We start from the raw sequence: 13,374 nt of genomic DNA, 5'->3' as shown, positions 1-13,374 counted from the left end.
TGTAAGCCAGGGATCGGTCTTGGGCCTCTGTTGTTTGGGATATACTTTTCTGAGGTGCAGGCCAAAACCAGTGGGTTATGGCTGACCAGGTTTGTAGATGACTGCAAGCTGGGCACTGTCATCATTTCCTCTAGGGAAAGCTTTCTACATGACCCACCTCATTAGTAAGAGTATCTCATTCAGGGACAAGGAGGTCATAACATCCCTGTATTCTTCCCTTATAAGACCCATTATTGAATACAATGGCCCTTTCAGCATGTACCTCACAAAGCACATGCAGCAGCTGGAGAGACCACAGAGGTTTCTCACCAGGAAAATCTAGGGCCTCAAACATCTACCCTACACAGATAGGCTAAAAGCCCTGTCCCTCTTCTCAGTCTCCTACAGACTCCTCAGACGTAACCTCTGTCTGGCATACAAAGCAGCCTCAGACCCTGCCTTGATGGGACTGCTGCATATCCACAAGTCAAGCTCCACTTGAGTAACCCACATGCACTACCTCAACCTGGTCTGTGACATCAATAGGATTAGTTGGCAGGAGAGATTTGTGTTCCAGAGACTCCCCTTTCTGTGGAATAGACTCCCTCTCCATATCAAGCAGCGTACCTCATTAACCCTTTTTAAGCGCAACCTGGGTAATTGCAAGGGTAACAGAAAATACACCCATGAGATTCCACCTGTGTCCCTGCTGGACAGGAGCATTGGGTGCTGACTTCTCAGAACATGGCTAAATTTTTGGCTAGGCTTGTAAGAACCTCAGGGCCAATAGCCTAGTAACTTCCTATAATCCTATGATCCTATTAATGTTATTATCAAAACTTTTATATAACTCTATGTCCAAAAATACAAATTTTCCTCACTCCGTGTGTAAGTAATTATAAGAGGCTTTTATAACTCTGTTAAAATGAAACAACATCCCCAGTAGACAGTCCAATAGACAGTATACATTTAATTCAGATCTCGCTGATTAAATTAACCATCAAGCAGCCCTCCCAGTACTTTCTGCCTTAGTTTGTATCACTTGAAGCCCACCTGTTTATTTGCATCTCTATACATTCCCCTTCATTGCTAATGTAGCTCCCTACTCTAATCTGTGCACAAACTGGCTACTAGTAAGCAAGTCAATGTGAAGACACACTCCCAACCTTAATAAACTTTGCTGTCTCTTCTCTCCTTCACTTTACAGGTAGAGTTTGAATTATTACTTACCCCCTCTGAGGCCTTCACTGATAGATTTCCACTGATTGCCTCTCTGGTTTTGCTGGTTTCTTTGCATTCCACCTGGTTTACACCCCTTGTGCTACCCCCCTCTCCCAATACTAAGTCTATATTAGAATCCTGCTGAGCATGGAGCCATCTTTAAATTTCTAGTCTCCCACCAGGACACAAGTGCTCTTCAGCAATTGAATTCTGCTTGCTGGTAAGTCATTAGACCTCAGGAATTTGTTTAAAGTGTTCAGATTTGTAAAGTAACATTTACTTTTTACTCTTGTCTTGGTGGGCTCTGCCCTACTCCGTTCGCCCCCGCTAATGCTCGGGCTCTCTCCGCTCCCCTGCCCTGCTCCCAATTTCCTCCCACCCCCACTACCCCTACATTTATAGTAATCACAGCCACACCCACAGCTCAACCTCACATCACCTCCACCAATCACAGCTCCTCAAGTCAGATCACATTACACCACACCGACTTGCTCCACCACAAAATACTCCCAACCACTCTCATTCCCACTAGGCATTATTTACATCACCCCACACTACTTACCCATCCACGTATTGCAACCCTATAATTCCTATCCAGACCTCCACCTAGAACCAACTTAAACTTTATAACCATGACTATCACACAGCTAATTCTAGTCTGTCTTCTCATAATTCTTTATAACTCCTCAAGTTATCACTCTAGCAACATTCCTAAACTTAGTAGCACAACACTACATTATGCACTCTCATATACAGACACCGCACATTATAATAATATCTACCCACAATTGTTCAAGAACTACATAACAGACCAATTCAGAACTAAACACATATGCTCTCATTCCTACTCCAAAAAAACACAATACTTTCTCACATTCATCACCAAACTCGTACATCTGTATCGCCACTTTAACACCAGATTCACCATAAGTGGGGATATCCACCCCAACCCAGGCCCAAATCCATCCTGTCCAACCCAAACTGCTCCAACACAACACTATTTTCATCCCTGGGCAAATCAACAACAGCAGCAAAACCAACCATCTTTTAATGCTAAGTATTAATATTAGAAGTATCAAAAATAAAATACCTGAACTACAGGCCACAATAGCACACTACTCCCCAGACATAGTTGCTTTAACAGAAACCTGGCTAAATAAAAACATAGCTAACTCAGAAGTTCTCCCTACCGGCTACAATATCATTAGACAAGACAAACCACTTCGTAAAGGGGGTGGAACTGCCTTACTGTATAAGTCCAACTTAACTGTATGTCAATTACCAAACTCCTACCCCTCCCCCAATAATTGGGACATACTTATCTCACAACTTCAACTTCACCATAAAAAGGTCATCACCACAATTGTGATCTATATTCCACCTGGTAATACACCTGCTAGCCTTGAAGAATTCTTATCCTGGTGTTCTTCCACATACTCACAAGAAACCCTTATTCTGGGGAATTTTAACCTAGAATGGTTCACCTGTATATCAGAACCACCAAGTAATCTAATAAATCTCCATGGTTACCAGCAGCTAGTCCAAATTCCAACTAGATGTGATAAAAAATCTAAAAGGGAATCCATCCTTGACTGGGTCCAAAATAACAACCCCACATTGTACTCCCACACAGGCAGTCACCCAGACACTTTAAGTGACCACAACATAATATACCTTATACATAGTAGAACAAGCATATGCAAAACCACTAACTATAAATCTAGTAGAAACACAAATAAATTCTCTCCTGTGCTCCTCAATACTTTACTCTGTAACTGTGACTGGACCCCCCCCAAAACCCTCCCACTTGACCAAGCTTTAGCATATTTCAACAAAACATTTCTACAACACCTAGACACTGTCGCTCCATTGCACAAAATCAAGGTTAGAACCTTTACAAACCCCTAGCTCAGTAAAGAAACCAAACAAATCCTCAAGTCCAGAGACACTGCCTGGCTTTACTATAAAAAAAAAAAACAAAGAAACACAAAGCCTAACTAAGTACCGAGAATTGCGCAACCGTGCAAAAAATGCATTAGGCTGGACAAAAAATCCTACTACACAACATTACAAACTAAATATCAACACAACCCCCAAACATTTTGGAAAAATGTAAACCAGCTACTAAAACCCACCCAAAAGGCTACCCCCAAACCAACCACCCCTGACACTAAAGTTCCCATGGAAACACAATTCAACTTCCAATTTGTGAACTCAGTTCTATCCTTAGTATCACAGGACAGGTCCTACCTCACTATCTCCGCCAACACAAATAATACTAATACAGGCTTTACCCTCAAAACAGTTTCCACCACTTCAATCAAAAGCATGCTCTCCAAACTAAAAACCTCATCAACAGCAGCCGACCTACTCCCCAGCTATTTCTTGAAACTCACAGCAGATGCTGTTGCTATCCCAGTCTCCACTCTCATAAACAGATAAATTGTTGAAAACTATGTGCCCAAACTCTGGAAAATATCCTATGTTACACCCATACATAAAGGCGTGACCTCCACTGAACTTAATAACTACAGACTCATTGCTTTACTCTCCCCTCTGGCCAAAATCCTAGAAAAATGCATCCATACCCAGGTGCTAAAATATCTCCTAGACAGCAACATCCTGTCACCTACTCAGCATGGTTTCAGACCTGCCCATAGTACCACTACAGACCTCTTCTGCTTCACAGACACAGTAAACAGTCTCAAAAACAAAGGCCTGCAGGTGTCAACTCTTTTTTTGGATATGTCCAAAGCATTTGACATAGTCTCGCACCAAATTCTGCTAAACAAACTAAACCAATATCACCTATCAAATTCCACTCTTACCTGGTTCCAAAGCTTAACTGACAGGTACCAAGCTGTGAAATGGGAAAATTCTCTCTCTCCTCAGCTGCCCATACCTATAGGAGTCCCACAGGGTTCTATCTTAGGACCACTACTATTCACAATCTTCACAAATGACCTCCATACCTCCACACAACATGCATTTATCATTCAGTATGCAGATGATACTACCTTAATCTGCGATGCACAAAACATTCCCACCCTCCTGAAAACAACTCAACTAGCATTCTCTGATGTTGAAAACTACCTTACCAAAGCCAAATTTATGTTCAATCCAAAGAAAACTCAGCTTATAATTATAACCAGTTCTAGCAAAAACACTGATAACACTCAATTCACTATCTGCTCCACAAATGCTACTCCAATTGCTCCAGTGGCACAGGCTAAGCTATTGGGAATAACCATAGACTCCCACCTAAAATTTGATAGTCATCTCAACTTAACTATTAAAAAAGTACATGCCAAACTGGGATCACTCTACCGTATCAAACCATTTCTTATCAACAACACAAGATCAGCCATTGCTCACTCCCAACTTATATCCACCCTAGTCTATGCATCTCCCATTCTGACTAATCTCAACAAAACTGAACTAAGCAAAATGGAAGCATGCTAGAACAGAATTACCCGCTTTGCTGCAAATTGCTCATATAGAACTCTTCACTGTACTGCTTTGAGACAGCTCCACTGGCTTGAACTGCTCAAGCTCCTAACCTACAATCAGCTCTGCCTCTGTTATTCTATCTATTACCTCCCCAATAAGTGTCCTGCCCTCAAAAACCTAGTACAACATCACTCAGCCAAAAGGCCTCTTAGAGCATCAAGAAGACTCCTACTAGAAGTCACCAACAGCTAGAATAGTTTTGGAGACACACTATATAGTAGTTCAGTGGCTAAAAAATGGAACTCTCTCCCCACTAGCATACAAAACACATCATCCAAAGCCTCCTTTAAAAACCTCATTAGGCAACATCTCAAGCAAAGTTGGTAGTGCCATGATTGCTCCCCAGGCTAGTGAAAGCAGATAAGGTACACATACTAAACCTAGAGTACTTGATAATAGTTTTCACTCTTACTCACAAACACTGCCTAATGTACAATGTATGTACTGTACTGGTGTACTATGTATGTATTCAACCTATGTTCCAAATTTCAGCTGTACACCACAAATCTATTAATTACCTTTATTTTTAAATTAATATTGTTTTGTTTGTTCTCTTCACTGTAACTGTTGATGTGCTGCATACCACTGTAAAAACATGTATATTGTAATTCGTGTGTATACTGATCATGTCTAAAGAACTAAATGTATCTGTAATTTTTCTATGTGGAGCTTTTCTCCCCAGGCCTGTGCTGAAAAAGGGGCTTTTCAGCTTAGTCAGACACCCCCACTTAACAAATGTAAAATAAAAATAAAAATAAAATAAACATAATGTATAGAATATGTACCTGTGCCAAAATTAAAAATCTATCATCAATTAATAATATGGAATTTGCCAGACCTAAAAATCCTAACCTCCTTATACTCCAAATAGCTGCAAGTACATACTGGGGCCTTAGAAGCTGGTTGCTATCCAGCTTTGTTGCATGTAAGCATGTCCTTCAAAAGAAAACACATTATTCCTAAGCATGAATTCACAATGCATTAACTATATCAACTACTGACTGTCATTAGAATATTTCCACATTATCTACTCTACTCCTTCAAGACCATCATTGCAATCAGTGTTTGTGGAAAGAGTATTAACATCTACACTCAAAAATATATGATTGCCTTCTAAATTCATATAATTAATCTGCAATAAACAATCCCCAGATTATTTTGTATAGATAGCTGCAGCTTCTGTAATATAGTTCATATCTGCAACAATGGGTCTTAATGGCGGTATATACACATCCTGGTGTGTGTGTGTGTGTGTGTGTGTGTGTGTGTGTGTGTGTGTGTGTGTGTGTGTGTGTGTGTGTGTGTGCGTGTGTGTGTGTGTGTTTGTTTACATATATATATATATATATATATATATATATATATATATATATATATATATTATTTTTTTTAATGTTTTACAATCAAAATAACCCTATAATTCTTTGGACAATAGCCCTTCAAGTAAATACTTCATTATATGTTTTATATTGTTATTTTCCATCAGCTACAGAATCAGGCAACATAGGAGAATAGACTGCCAAGTCCAGGAAATTTCCCAGATAGCAGTATCAAAATATTACTTATCCAAAATAATCAGTACCCCCGTTATCAGCAAATATCATTCAAATCATATATTGTATACTTACTTAAACTGCCATTAACATTTAGATTAGTAAAATCTCAGTTTTCTAATATTCCCGTTCACAAATTTCCATAAATAATTTTGCTTCCTGAATGGTGAGGCAGAATAAATAACAATATTTTGAGGATAGTGCTCTCATTGTTGTAATTATGCTTTTATCACTCAAGTTTTCTGATCAACATACCTAATATTTCTAGCACATACAAACAATATGATAGATTTCCAGTATCTACATTAGGTTTAGAGCCTATGTTAAGATGCAGTTCTGGGGCCCTATTTATTCACTTTATTTATTTATTTACTTGTTTACTTATTATTAAATTGTTTTCTGTTTTTATTAATTTAACTAGGTAGGTCCAGTGAAACACACTCGTAATGTAGGTCCAGTGGGCATAAGTTCCCCTTTTCAGAGCTGACTCTGGAGCACTGTCTACCTATGTGACTTGCTCAGTCAGAGAAGGCAAATGCAGACTGTAGGAATCAAATTAATTACTGTCAGATTATGTGTGCTATGAAGTCGTAGGCTTATTCCTCTATGCTAAAAAAACAAAGGATATATAAATAATCCAGTATGATCCAGTCAGATTACTTTGTAGCAGCCAGGAGTCATCCACAGGAAACCAAGCTGCTCTCAGCGATGTTCCCTTTATCAAGGCATGCTGAAGGGTGCTCCTGTTCTAAAGATTTATTGGCATACATATTATAAGCAGCCAATGAAATCCGTATTAGATCTGTCATCTGACAGTTATCTCTACTGCATAGTTACCTCCACACACCAGCTTCTTTCTCCCTCCTAACCAATGTTTTTGCATGAGGCATGTCTTGTTTGCTCCTACAGTATGCTATTGTCTTACAGATAAATGTGTCTTCTATTCATTTATTGAAAGAGTACTTTTTCAGACCTCTCTCTAATATCTCCTTCAGATTTTCCTTTCCCTAGCATTGTGGCAGATACAAGACAGTGGTCACAAGACCATTTATGCATTGCCAATACTCACTGACATGCTGTAACCCCCTTTTCACCAAGTGCAAAGCAGGATAGTCTTGAAGTAAATGTATAGGTACCCACCTAATCATTCAGATTTAAAATTTAATATTAAGGATGCTAGCTTGTCAATTTGTTTATCTTTCAAGATATGTCTGTCCCAGAGGTGGGGTACGCAATGAGTAATAATTTTTTCTTTCCAGAGTTTTTTATTTATGTGCTGGTGAAGACTTGAGTCCCTAGTTCTGGTACTGGTGGAGCTGTCTGACTTGTGAAGATACAGGAGATGAAGGAGAATGAGCTGTCCAATGGCAGACAGTTGAAGACACACATCATCCTGGAAGAACCTATAAGAAACTGAATAACAGGATACACTTAAAAACTTTCTTGTAGCTCAGGGACTTTCTGTCAATGATGTTCTTAGTGAGGAGCCTCTAGGGGCTTTCTAGTTGTTTAACATGTCAAGAAAAGTTCCTCCTGAAGGGGAAATTGTACACAATAACTAATCTGGTTAAGATGCATATAAGGGAATGATAACTTCTTTTGACCTGGATGATAATACCTTTAGATATTAGCTGTGCTAAACAGAAGGATTTTCCAATTAATGTTTCTACACTGTGGTCAAAGGAGATTGAATTACCAACTCAGGTTCCAAGATGATTGACTACATTATCATACTGGAGTATGGTATTGGCTATAGTACTTTGACAGAGAGAGTTTGTGCTGCGGTAGCGTTGTTGCCTCACAGTAAGACGCTGTCCGGTTCAATTCTCAGCTAGAGCGTCTTCTGCGTGGAGACATGCATGAATGGGTGTACCTTCGTTGAAGGTTGTGTGTCAGGGCTGGTAACTCGGCATGTAAAAATCAACTGCCAATCATTAGCGGACCGGAGTTCTGCTGTGGCGACCCGTAACCGGGAAAAGCCGAAAGACACAATAACAACTTTGACAGAGTTTACCAAATGTGACAATATTACAGTTTTTAACATTTTATGTTAGCTCTTTTTTCATACACCACTTGTTTTGGGATTTGACAATAACACATAGTTTGCAGTCATCTGCAAACTTAGTTAACCAAAGGCCCTGATTCCTGGACTAGAGATTGAGAATGAGATGCCAAAATGGAAGTGTACCTGTACTGAGCATTGCAGCAAAGCAGTAGTTATCTTTATGTTTTATACTTGCTCTTCTAAGTCAGCTATTAAATCATAATCTAATAGAACAGGTCGAATCAAAAGTAAAAATAAAGAGAGACACAAAATCACATCTTGTTGAACCCTGGCCCTATAATGCAGCCCTGACTACAGCCCAGATGAACCATTTTTGATTCGCATCATGGAAATAAATGTAAACTTAAGTGGCTGACACTGATGTGTGTATCCCCAAGGTAGGGAGGTTGATAAGCCTGTTACATTAGTGCCACCTATTGGTGGCTGGGTGTATAACTTGTTTGTAATGGCTGGGTTCACTCATACTTTAATGTGTTCTACACAAAACTGGTGAAAGTGGGAAACGTAGGAAGGAAGCATGCCTCCTTCTTCTCCTCCTTGTAACCAGGCAGCAGTTGTGAGTCTGGAATTTACCTGCAAGAAAGATGCTTAGGCTGTCCCTCTGTACCTAAAGCTGGCCCACTCCGTACAATCTGACTTACCAGAGGGGAATAAATAGGTTGATTAAACTCCACAGGCAGGAATGAATAGGCCATATGGCTCACGTCCAACTTGAGGATGCCATTACTTGATGCAGGAAGAGTAGTTATTAGGGAGGTGGGGAAAAATTCATTTCTTGATCACAGAACCATTATGGATGATACAGTTCTTAACAACTGAAACTTAAGCATGGCAGGTAGTTAAGTAAAAATGTTATGTTGGGGTTGTTGCTGTTCAAAAAAGTGGATTGTTTAGTACATTTGTTTACAAATAACTGTTAACAAAATGAGTATGTAATGGGTTTCAAAATGAGTTTAACAATGTAAGATATCTCTTGCCCGGGGGAGTGGTTCCCAGCTCACTTGTCACACAAAGCGATGGTTAATATCAGCTGTGCTATCTTAGGTAAGCAGAGACAAAGGAGGAAAGCTAAATTAGGAGCAAGTGCTCCATCCTTAAAAGATATGAGATATTTGTACATAGGAAGTTAATATTTAATTGCTGTAGTTCAAAACTATGCTTGGAGGATTTAAAGGGGGAAATCTCAAATGACAAACAAAAGTGAGAAAGCTTTTGTATGCCCTCTAATGTTAAATAATATCAGTGAACTTAGTATATGCATTTAGATACTCATTAGAAAAGAGACAATTTTATGTAAAGATAAATTATTTGGCCTTTGTACTTTTTTTAGGAATGAGCCATTATTAGGAATGAAAAGGCTGTTGATGGTTATAAATTTCTGTCCTCTTTATTAGACATTTTTAGGTTCTTGAGAAGTAAGCTGAAAAGAGAATGGACAATAAAAAGAAAATAAAAGAATTTTACAAGAAATAAAGAGATGCAAAAAGATAATCAGTATATTGGTTTTGTGTTGGAATGCAAATGTGCACACCAATCTGGTAAAAAGGAACAGGATGCTGTTGGTAAAAAATACCTTTACTAGTAGCATTGCAATTAACACAGCTAATTATAAAAGAATATACAACATTGCAAAGGCCCAGTTTAAATTAAGGGTATGTAGAAGCTAACAAAAGAGAAGAAGACAGAGAGCTGCTGTTTTATTAGCAACGATCTTAGTTTGAAACTCGGGAACAATTAGGAGACAGCCAGGGGTGTGATGCTGTTAAAAATGATTTCACTGGAGACATCAAATGACAGTAGTCTTGGTATATGATTCACCTAAGGCACAAATTCACAAACTTCTTCAAATCATGACATCTGTAGTGACATTTGTAGAGCTATGGAACTTATCAATGGGGACTTATGAAGTTAGTAAGAGACCTAAGTTAACAAGGCTATCTTCAGTTGAAAAATTCTTTGGCCATTACATTAACGACTTGGGGTTGATAGATATTTGGAGGTTAACACACCCTGCAGCATTAAGAACTGTGTATACTTAATGCTTAATCCTGGTACAACGGTTTGTCAAGAATAGACCAAACTTATGTATTTAAAGACTATACCTATTTGGGCAGGAGCATTAAGGACTTTTTGAGATCATGCTTCCTTACATGTTATTTTCTACGCCCTGGAGAGAGTCAAAATAGATAAACACTCATGGTTTCATTCTATTTAATGGCAAATCATAAATTCAGTATTCAGGGGAAAAAAATAGAAGTTACAGGAGACACTACAATTAGTAAAGGAAGTAACCATAGAAAACTGGGATAAATGTAAGGAAAACCTTAAAGATGAGACTATTCGATATAGACAAAATATGAAAAAATAGTGGAAAAATATGAAACCTACAGTTAAAATCTACTATTCCTTACCCTGGTGAATAGCATCAGCTGAACCAGATAAAATGTATGCCAAGTAATATATAGACGATCAGCTGTTTTATCAATGAGCTGCACAAAGAGATTATTTGTTAATAATAGTTCAGCTGCAATGAAACCACTGGTAGACAGGATCAAACAAGGGAGACAGCAGTACATAAACTCAAAGAAAATATTGCAGGTAATAAACAGATTATATGTGAACCCACTTGTGGTACACATATTGTTGATAAAATTCTCATAAAAAATTCAGAATTAGTCACAGAATATTCTGTGAGTCCTAACTTGGATGGATCCAATAATATGAGTGTTGAAAGGCACTTTTATAATAAAAAAAAAAAAAAAGAAGAAGAAGAAAGAAAAAGAGGGAACGCTAAACGTCAAACCTGTCAAACAACTGAGACATTTCATCAAAGAGGTTATAATGAAGTAGAGAAAGAGCTCATTAAGTGGAGCTGGGAAACCATTACGGCTGGGAAGCGTGTTTTAGAAAAACAGACTATATATGTATTCCTAGACTTCAGCAGCTGAAAGATCGAGTCTGCTTAAGATATTTACCCTAAGGATCTCCATTCAAGCTAGTCTTCCCTGATGGTCAGCCTCATTACAGAAATACTATAATAAGAAAAATACTTCTGGAAACTTTGCATATATGTGTATACTCAGGCAAATAATCAAAAACTGAAGACGGTAACAAGCAAATTAAAAAAGGCTGGGGAAGAGCCACAGTTCACAATACAAAAAGAAACATATGGTACACTCACTGGACATCTGCAAGGCTTTTATCAAACGTGTGTCAGTTTAAGTGCAATTGTTCTGGTGACATACAAATCACAGTGAATGACTTTATAATAACAGATCTAAGTAGTCTTGCTATTTTTCTGTTAGTTCACCAACATTAGTTGCAAATGTGGCAATGGAAAAAGATGGCAGTCTGGATACCATGCCTGTCTTTTCAGTTAGAGCCAGTTTAGATGGCTGTTGAAGCCATAATGATTAATGCTGCAACAGATCCAGATGGTCATATCCATTCCAGAATTTTATCTAAAATGTTACATTTTGTTGCTGATCTGTTTCTGGACAGATATAGTAATGGTTTTGCACCTGACATATGGAAAAAGGCAATTGTTATCACAGTATATACAGACAGTAATTCCACCTCTATTGCAGGTTACTGTCCAATACGTTTAACAAGCACTACTAGAAAGGTATGTAAGAGGGCCATCCGATCACTATTTTCAAATACATTTAGACAGTTAATCAACCTCACACTACATGGGTTTACATCTGGCCAATGTTGTTTTGTTAATCAAGTAGGGTTCTATTTAGAGTGTGGAAGATTCAGCTGAATACAGGTTCATAGCTTCATAGGTTCATAGGTGTTTACTAGGCTAATGACCACAAGGGCCTTTTTAAGCCTAGCCATGCATCTCAAATCTCTGACAAGTTCTGATAAGCTTTATAAGTGTGAGTAGGGGCTTGGGAATTTAAACATTTACAAGCATTGGCAGGGGAGATGACCCATTTACAGGTTGCCTGTGTCCATGAGCGACATAGGTGCCAAGCCAGGGATGAATTTCCGGTTCCCCATCCAATTGTCCAAGTTGCACTTAAATTGGGTTAGGGAGGAACTCTGCTTCACATGGATGGGGAGCTTGTTCCATAGATGGGGTAGTCTGTGGGATACACACCTGTTTCTCCAGCTGGACCTATTTATATCACAGGCAAGGTTTGAGTCTTTAGAACAGGTAATTCTGGTGCTGTTTGTTTTGTGGATATGCAGAAGGTCCATCAGAGTGGGGTCTGACAATGCCCTGTATGCCAGGCATAGATCTCCCCTTAAAAGCCTGTAGGAGACAGAATACAGGGATAGGGCCCTGAGGCAGTCTGCATGGGACATTTTACTTATGCCCTGTATTCTTTTAGAGAGGAATCTCTATGGACATTCCAATTGTTGGATATGCCTGGTTAGGTACATACCAAAGGAGGTGTTGTACTCATTGATAGGTCTGATGAATGCAGAATACAGTGAAACAAAGAGTTCCTTGGACTTAGATGCCATACCTTTGTTTATAATATGCAAAACATATAATGATTTCCTCACTACTGTAGACATGTGATGGTCAAAGGCTAGATTACTATCTATGTGAGTCCCTAAGTCCCTAACTACTGAGTCAACTCTAAGGGGTGTGTTGTCAATATGATAATTACCAGGGGTGGATGACTTCTCAATGGATAATATGATGCATTTCTTGGCATTTAGTTTTAGTCTATGGCTCTGACACCAGTTGTTTGTCTGTGTCAGCCCCTCCTGGAGAACATTTGTGTCAGTGTTGGATTCAATGACAGCTCCTAATTTGCAATCATCTGCAAATTAGTCAGCCACAGACCCCTGACATTGGCCTTGACTTCAGAGACGTAAATACCAAAAAAAAAAGCAGTCCAAGGACTGAGCCCTGAGTGACAGTACTTGTGACTGGCCTCTTTGTAGAGGTGGACTCCCCAATTCTAACTTCCTGGTTCCTGTCTGTGAGCCAGTTGGCTATCCACCGGATGACATATGAGTTTGTACCTAACCTCTTAAGTTTGTTAACAATGCCCCAGTGGGGTCTTGTGTCAAATGCCTTGG

The sequence above is a fragment of the Protopterus annectens genome, chromosome 1.part2 (assembly GCF_019279795.1).
Source record: "Protopterus annectens isolate FY-2018-M chromosome 1.part2, PAN1.0, whole genome shotgun sequence".
NCBI lineage: Eukaryota > Metazoa > Chordata > Ceratodontiformes > Protopteridae > Protopterus > Protopterus annectens.
Note: the sequence above shows the minus strand (reverse complement) of the source record.